This window comes from Chiloscyllium plagiosum, unplaced genomic scaffold, assembly GCF_037043375.1.
Source record: "Chiloscyllium plagiosum isolate Xiang-an unplaced genomic scaffold, Cpla_swu_hap1 HiC_scaffold_46, whole genome shotgun sequence".
NCBI classification, from domain to species: Eukaryota; Metazoa; Chordata; class Chondrichthyes; order Orectolobiformes; family Hemiscylliidae; genus Chiloscyllium; species Chiloscyllium plagiosum.
This window is the reverse complement of record NW_028270184.1, coordinates 48,320,931-48,330,338: the sequence shown is the minus strand read 5'-3', so window position 1 is coordinate 48,330,338 and position 9,408 is coordinate 48,320,931.

Here is a 9,408-nt window from a genome sequence, read left to right as displayed (position 1 = left end):
GTCCAACACAATCCCCTGAACTGTTCTTATCTCACTTGGCGTCCATTGGTTCAGAGGGGCAAATGTATACAGTCATGGAAGTGTACAACTAAATGGGTATTACATGCTCTGGAGCTTTCTGCCTTTTCCATCCTGACAGGCAGTTAGTTGCAGATTCTTAACGTTCCTTATCTGAGTCTTACTTATTTCACCTTATCCTGCGATTGAATTTCAAACAAGAAAGCAGAGAACAAGCACTCTTCAAGTTCACTCTCGGCTCTCAATCACAGTCAGCAAGATGCTTAACTTAATGAGGAATCCACATTGCATTTAACGCCCATCGCCTAAACTACATGGCAACATCTGCAGAAGCGTGCTACTAAACTGGTTTCAAGTTCTCCCTCCCTGTGGAGCTATGGGACAAGCAATCATTGATCGGTTTGTTTGAATTCAATCACAACAGTTTCGACAGGGTTAAATGTCAGTACATGTTTGGTCTGTGTAATCAATCTCGATGGTTGAAATGGTCATTCAGTTAAAAAGAAAAGTAGAGATTGCAGGAGAAACTAAACAGATCTGGCAGCATCTGGGGAGAGACAAATAGAGACAACGATTCGGAGCTTCTCCAGGAGTTTCTCCAAACTCTGTTTTCTCCGACAGGTACTGGCAAACCTGCCGAGTTCCTTGAGCAGTTTCTGTTTTTGTTTTAGATTACGAGTGTCCACAACTAGACAGTCAACAATACAGTAACGCATTTGTGGTTCTTCACTGGATTTGGTTTCCGTTTGGGTGCATATCCCTGACCCTATTAAAAACCCGAAAGTGCACAGCAAAGGAGTCGGATGGATAAGAACACCGGCCGCTCCATGCGTGGGTACACCCTCTCAGTTAACAGCCAAACGAGAGGACTAATTGCTCCATAGAGACTTGGAAGTCCCCTGTAGCAGGCCCCTTGCAGGATCTCCTGAAGCAGACTGTCAGTGAATTCAAGCTTTCGCCTGCCCTTCGCAGAATGAAAATTGTCCCCAGTTAGTTAAAGTTTCCAAAATGAATCCTGGGGCATTCATTGTGGACATTAGGAATAGTCTGATCTCATGCTTTGCAAACGCATACATGTCACCAGGAAACAGCTCTCCTAAAACGGGGAACTTCTCCCTTTGAGCCTTCTGAGGAACATTTTCCTGACCTTGGTAAAAACCCAAAACTGTGCGGACAAAAAAAAAACAGATGGTGTGAGAACAGTTGTCGCTCTTTTCCTGGGTCGTAGGAGAACAGCAACCTGTCAGTGAAGAGTCGAACGCACTGACTAACATCATCACAGAGACTGATGAGCCAACGGCTTCAATGACCCCGAATGCAAGCTGCAGCCTGCTCCTCCCATATTGAAAATCATCCTTAATTAGCATTTTTTCCTAAGTAAATCCAGGGAACTTCACGGTTAAGACATGGGAATAGTCTGATGCCACCCTCTATAGACGCACCCATGACACCGGAATCAGTTATCCTCCAACCGGTATTGTCTCACTTCCAGGCTTTCTGTGTCCTATCTGTTTCCGCGTTTTCGGATTGCCCTGGAGCTGAGATTAGATTTGACATCCTGACGTGCAGGAACGAGAATCCTTCACTATCATAGACCATTTCATGTCCAGAGAACATCAGAGTCAAAGTATCGGCCTCCGAAAGAACGGAAAGATTTCTAAACTGTCTCTGTCCAGTCGGCCATTTCACCCTTCACTTTCCACTGAATCCGCGGCCCAAGGAATATCTAAAGATTCAGAAAGCTCGAGTCTGGGATTTCTGCTTTGCTTGTTGACAGTTTTCCCACTTGAAAATTGGCAACATTTTCCCAGAATCTTTTTCACAATCCTCTGCTTTGCACCATGTACAGAGATTCACGACCCTGGGAATGTTTTGTTTGGAGCAAAGAAGATTAATGGGAAATTTCTTGGGGACGTTTATAATGATGTGGGAGAAAGAGCTGTGGATGGGTGGATTAATGGTTAGGAGGAACTGCTGCCCCTGACCAGGGTAATTGACCAGAGGACGAGGAGTGAAGACGTTTAATGGAAAAATACGACTTGTTTCAAATAAACTCAGTGAAACCGACATATATCCTTTGCGTTTTTTGTCATCTGTGGAGAGAGAAACCGGTCCGTTTTGAGTCAGGTCCGTTTCTTGTTCCGAACGCAAGTTTCCTGCATGTCAAGAAATGAGCAGACCTGAGAACATATCGAGTTGTTTCGGCGGGTTTTCTGGCGTTGCAGCGATAACTCTTCCAACAAGAAAACATTTAAAATCAACTGTGAGGGAAACATGCTCGGTATTGTTGAGAGACAGAATGAATATGAAGAATCCCTTTTCATGAGCAGGGAGATTAATAACACGGCAATGGTCGAGTAATAAAGATGCATTTCTATCACGCTTTTCAGCTCCACTTTAATCACAGGCACTGAAGCACCTGTGAAGCAGATGTGTCATTGTTAATAATAATGTGCTAATCAGGGCTGTTTGTTCAAACAGAGGTCAAAAAGGAAAACTCAGAACTGGCACTGGAAACGCCAGTGAGATTATGTTTTACTTTAAAAGTTTGTCCTGCTCTTGTTTATATCCAGAATAGTGCAGGACCAGTGATCCCAATCTCAGGTGAAGGCGTTACCCACTTAAGAAACAAATGAGGAGGATGTTCTCACATTCAGTGGGTAGCAAGTATGTAGAAGTATTTACAGCCCAGGCCTGTCAAGACTGGGTATGTTCAAGGGTTCAATTATCTCTCTGTTCATAGCATGCAGCAAGTGGCAGTGTGAAATGTGTCCAAATTTGCCGACTATACACACTCGTGGGAGTGCATGTTATGATAAGATCATGGCAATATGCATAGGCATATAGTTAGATTGGGTGAGTGGGGACAAACTATTCAGGTGCAGTTTCATGTCCGGATTAGGAGGTCATACACTTTGGTCGGAAGAGTCAAAAGACAGATTACTATTAAAATCGAGAGAAAGTAGAAGAAACGTATGACACAGAGGAATCTTAATGACTGCAGATGCTGGAAACCAGATTCTGGATCAGTGGTGCTGGAAGAGCACAGCAATTCAGGCAGCATCCGAGGACAGGCAGAATCGACGTTTCGGGCAAAAGCCCTTCATCAGGAATAAAGGCAGAGAGCCTGAAGCGTGGAGAGATAAGCTAGAGGAGGGTGGGGGTGGGGAGAGAGTGGCATAGAGTACCTGGGAGTTGCAGTGAGAGAGAGACTCCCTGAGATTCTTGGAGAGAGAGGAGGAAAACTTCTTCAAGGCAGGCATCCTTGCAAGAGGATTCGCAGTAGGGTTAAAATCAACGAGGTAAAAACAATGACTGCAGATTCTGGAAACCAGATTCTGGATCAGTGGTGCTGGAAGAGCACAGCAATTCAGGCAGCATCCGAGGACAGGCAGAATCGACGTTTCGGGCAAAAGCCCTTCATCAGGAATAAAGGCAGAGAGCCTGAAGCGTGGAGAGATAAGCTAGAGGAGGGTGGGGGTGGGGAGAGAGTGGCATAGAGTACCTGGGAGTTGCAGTGAGAGAGAGACTCCCTGAGATTCTTGGAGAGAGAGGAGGAAAACTTCTTCAAGGCAGGCATCCTTGCAAGAGGATTCGCAGTAGGGTTAAAATCAACGAGGTAAAAACAATGACTGCAGATTCTGGAAACCAGATTCTGGATCAGTGGTGCTGGAAGAGCACAGCAATTCAGGCAGCATCCGAGGACAGGCAAAATCGACGTTTCGGGCAAAAGCCCTTCATCAGGAATAAAGGCAGAGAGCCTGAAGCGTGGAGAGATAAGCTAGAGGAGGATGGGGGTGGGGAGAGAGTGGCATAGAGTACCTGGGAGGTGCAGTGAGAGAGAGACTCCCTGAGATTCTTGTAGAGAGAGGAGGAAAACCTCTTCAAGGCAGGCATCCTTGCAAGAGGATTCGCAGTAGGGTTAAAATCAACGAGGTAAAAACAATGACTGCAGATGCTGGAAACCAGATTCTGGATCAGTGGTGCTGGAAGAGCACAGCAATTCAGGCAGCATCCGAGGACAGGCAAAATCGACGTTTCGGGCAAAAGCCCTTCATCAGGAATAAAGGCAGAGAGCCTGAAGCGTGGAGAGATAAGCTAGAGGAGGTTGGGGGTGGGGAGAGAGTGGCATAGAGTACCTGGGAGTTGCAGTGAGAGAGAGACTCCCTGAGATTCTTGGAGAGAGAGGAGGAAAACTTCTTCAAGGCAGGCATCCTTGCAAGAGGATTCGCAGTAGGGTTAAAATCAACGAGGTAAAAACAATGACTGCAGATGCTGGAAACCAGATTCTGGATCAGTGGTGCTGGAAGAGCACAGCAATTCAGGCAGCATCCGAGGACAGGCAAAATCGACGGTGGGGTTGGGGCCTCCTCTAGCTTATCTCTCCACGCTTCAGGCTCTCTGCCTTTATTCCTGATGAAGGGCTTTTGCCCGAAACGTCGATTTTGCCTGTCCTCGGATGCTGCCTGAATTGCTGTGCTCTTCCAGCACCACTGATCCAGAATCTGGTTTCCAGCATCTGCAGTCATTGTTTTTACCTCGTTGATTTTAACTCTACTGCGAATCCTCTTGCAAGGATGCCTGCCTTGAAGAAGTTTTCCTCCTCTCGCTACAAGAATCTCATGGAGTCTCTCTCTCACTGCAACTCCCAGGTACTCTATGCCACTCTCTCCCCACCCCCACCCTCCTCTAGCTTATCTCTCCACGCTTCAGGCTATCTGCCTTTATTCCTGATGAAGGGCTTTTGCCCGAAACGTCGATTTTGCCTGTCCTCGCATGCTGCCTGAATTGCTGTGCTCTTCCAGCACCACTGATACAGAGGAATCTTATACATGGCACAAACAAGGTTTAGTATCATATTCTTTCCCTGACAAAAAGGATGGCTTCCTTTCCGAGTGCTAACAATGAAAGAGATTGTTTCCCAGGAAAGAAAAATAACTTAAATTAATAGTCGCATCGAAAATTTAGAAAAGACTTGGATCGTCCCAATGGGCAGCATCCGAGGAGCAGGATAATCGACGTTTTGGCCGAATGCCTGATTTAGTATTCAAATCAGAAACGTCCATTCTCCTGCTTCTTGGATGCTGCCGAACCTGCTGTACTTTTCCAGCAACTCACTCTCCTTTGCTGCAGACTCTCACACAATCCGAGCTTCCAGCCACGGAATCAGCGACACTCAGTGTCATGAGTCAACCTACTCAGGACACCTGGTAGTGGTGTTTCGTATCAAGTTGATCTTCATGAATGCTTATCCTGAGTTGTCTGTCCTGTATAATGTTTCCTGCAGTTACTGCGTGCAACATTGTTTGTCCAAATTTGTCCTGCAGATGAGGGGTATTGGGTCCATTTTTTGGTGAGTTGTTGTCAAACGTGGCTTTTGATTTATGTTGTCTCATAAATCCGAGTCTTCAGAGGAATCTGGCTATACGTGCCGAGACATTTTTGTACCTATAATGTAGAGTGCTTGGTGTGTTGAGTCATGGCATGTCCTCCTCGCGTTGTTCTTGGCAAGGAATCTGCGGGAATATCTGTTGTTGCAAAGTATTTCTGGAGGGTCCAGTAAACAACACAAGCAGATGGTCCGAGTACCAAGGCACAGCGATGACGAGGGCAGCAAATTCGACTGGGACAACACATAAATAATAGGACAACCTAATTAGAGTGCAGCCAGAGAATTTCTAGAATGAAGAGACTCATCCAATGACTCCATCCAAAAGCATGTTGATCTGGACCCAACATACTGGGACATGCAAAGAACGACAAGAACCGGCAACTGAAAGCAGTGGAAAGGAAATCAAACCAATTCGAAACGCCGCAGGACAGCAGGGCTTCACAGGAGTTTCATCTGCCTTGAGGATATCACCGAGAAAGGGGAGGAAACGGCTGCAAACCAACTTCCCAAAACCACCGAACACCCCCACACCATCTGCACCCTTCGCCGGAACTATAGATCTTTCCCCAAACCTTGAAACCCTGAAACAATCAGAGTCGCCCCAGCGGGAAAATGAACCCTGGCCTCCCATGTGACAACTCAGGTTACTAAGCGCCACACGGTGGCTGTCAGAGCTAACTGACACTGCAAGCTACTTGTGCATATTCAGGTCAAGAAAACCTGCTTGATTCTCCTCATCCCATTTTCCATCATTTAACATTGTATGCCTTAAGCATTACAAATTCACAATTAAATATCTCCGAAGGTTATCAGAATTTCTGCCACTCTGACACATAGGGACAGTGATGTCCAGATTCCAACCACTCGCTGGCTGATAAAGTTTTTTAGGTACAGCTACTCGAACTTTTATGACTCTTATCTTAAATCTATGGCTACCTTTTGATTGATCCCTCCATCAGACGTAAAATTTTCGTTAAGTGTACCCAATCCATACCCCTCCTTATTTCCTACATCTCAATACCGTCTCCTCTCAATCTCTCCTGCTCTCGCAAAAACAAGGCCAGTCTGTCTAAACTCTTTCACAGCTGAAGTTCGTCAATCCAGACAACATATTCGCAAATCACTGCTGCACCGTTTGCACAGCTGTCATATCGCTTCTTTTATGTGAATTGCAGAATTGCACATAATATTCTCGCAAGAGACGAATAAAGACTTGAAATAAATGTGGGGACTTCACAAACATTGGTCTTTTCCAAAAAAAGTCTCTTTCCCTCGATACCATTCTGTGTCCTTTTCAGTGCTCCAATGAACTCTGGTCCATGCAAATCAAACACTATCCATAAGGATTGATAACCCAAACACATTATCTGATTGCATAAATTAGCTTAAAGGTCCTCATGGTGGTATTGGGGCAAGTTCACCTAACAAAAGTGACAGCTGCAGCACTAACTTGACGGTGTCAATGTGAAAGTAAATGTTAGTTTGTGCAATGCCTCAGTGACATAGGAGGAGTGATGGAAAGGAAGAATAGTGATTGTGAAAGGGAGAAAATTCTCCGAAATTGGGTGCAGATAAAGTTTGAAGCAATAAAATCATCACCTTAGAGAGTATTTTCTACTTAAAAATTGTTTGTTTCCTTTCTGCGTTTGTTTTGCACAGGTTAGATGGTGTAACATGGAACAAATGCGCATTACTGATACTCGGATTTGCATGGACGTTGCTTCGCCCGCAATGCAGAGGACGAACCACGATACGATCACATGAAAAAACCTAACAGTAAAAGCAATAAATACAATGGCTGATATTGGCGAGAAAAAGCACCACATGCACAAGAGGATTGCGTTGTATCGTCATCCTCGATGTCCTCAGTGGCTGTGGAGACTCCATCATTGAGAATGTTGAAGAATGAGTTTGATAGATTTCTAGAAAAGATGAAATATACAGGTGATAGTACACAAATTGTTCAAATGTCGTTTTCAATCACAACCAAGTTTCACATCGGTACGTTACTAGTGCTGCAGGACAAGGTAGTAACTACTGCTGAACACTCACATCACACCTGTTCCAAGGTCTGGAAGCAGAGAAATTTAGTGGCGCAGTGGCGAAGATCCGATCGGAAATTGGGAGTGGAATGAACGCGTGAATCTTTACTCTTTCTGCCAGTGACAAAGTCCGTGAGCATGCAGTCCTTCTATGAAGGCAGAGAGGCGCGTGAAACTCCCAGGCTGGGAGCTCCAAACTAGGCTGGAGCAAACACTTTTGACATGGAATAGGGAGCAGTGGGAGAAGCGGCTGGGAGGTCTAACCTAATCTGGAAACACTTGAATTGACAGGGCGCAGGAAACATTGGGTTGGTGGAAAGTATCCTGAGCCATTTTAATCTGAACTAAAAGAGCTTTCCGCAGCAGACATTTTTGTGGATTGAGGGAGGATCTGCCCCAGGGAATTGTTACAATCATAAATAAACATTTTGCAAAAACTGAGCTAACCTAGGAGTATCTGTGCATTGTGAAATGGACGAAATATCATTGCACTCTGACATTTCTCATATTCTGACACTGCAGTCGGTTAATTTTCTGGAAGGGTATTTTAAAAATCTTTTTTTGTGTGTTATTCAATTTCCTGCAAGCTTGTCCTGGTCTGGTCATTGATGTAACATGAACAGCCGAAAATTCATATGATGTTGGGATTCGGTTCGAGATTCCCTCGAATTACGGAAGAACAACAGGAGAGCAGAGGTGAAATTTATCAGAACAGCAGTGATCAAATTGAATGGATGGGCAGACAAAGGGTGAAAGGAAGCTTCATGGGGATGGCAGCAGAATTGGCCGAGCATGTGCCCGGATGGTGCTATTGACAGCAAAGGATGATTGAAGTGCTGAGGTATAGTGTAACCATTGAGGTTCGGCAGCAGCAGTCAGCAGTGAGGTCAGCTGGTAGAAAACAGGTGCATGTTGGCCCAACGTGGGAACGCATGATCACGGCGGGGAAGTTCGAACAATTTTGCGGAATGCCCAACTTGGAGAATTTGTACGCCGATGGTTTAAAATAGACTGCTTTTTTCTTCAAATCTATTTCTTTCTTCAACTTTTTCTTTTGAGAAATAATTTGTTTCTTCTCAAACTTCTGCAGCAAAGATTTGTTAATGGACACAGTGTTCCAAAGATGCTGCTGTGTGTGGGGACATTTTCCACTTTTCTCTCATAACCTGTACCGAAGAATATGTGACAATTCCATCTTTAAAAATCCCAGCAGAATGCAAACAGGCTCTTTGCTCCCAAGCGTGAACCAGTCAGAGCAATCCTCATATCCTAATATTCTCTATTTATCTCAGTCTAATGCATCAAACCCACATAAAACTGAACTCTAAGGACAATTTAGCCCAGCAAATTCACCTACCCTGCACAGCTTTGGACTGTCCGAGGATCATGGAGTACCCTGAAAAAAAAACCATGCAGCACAGTGCGAATCTGTAAACCCCACACAGACAGTTGCCAGAAGCTGAAATTGAATCTGGGTCCTCAGCGCTGTGACAAAACAGTAATGATCAATGACTCAGCGAGCCTGACATCTCGCTCGCGGCTTAACTCGCACTCACGGAGAGTGAGGCTCGATCCTGCCCTTTTTTCCTGTTTAGTCAGCGACTCTTCTCCGTCCCTGTGCCACTAGCCCCGTTTGCTTACTGATGACTGTGCCACATCACCATGGCGGTGGGCAGCTTGCAGGAGCAGGAAAACAATGTCGATTATGAGCATGCACACCACAATTTATCACCAGACAGAAATGTTGGTCTCTCCCGTCACAGGTGGCGAGTGAAGGTTGAAGTGGAGGGTAGCGTACGGAGCTATACAGGTTTCATGATTGGTGTGAGCAGGACTCTCTCCCCAAACAAATATTTTTACGCGCCGTGATTGAAGCCGCGGAGAGCCTCAGGCTTCTTTGTACTAACACGCCGTTATCCTTGGATCAGTTTGTCTTGTTTTCGTTTAAGTTATCGC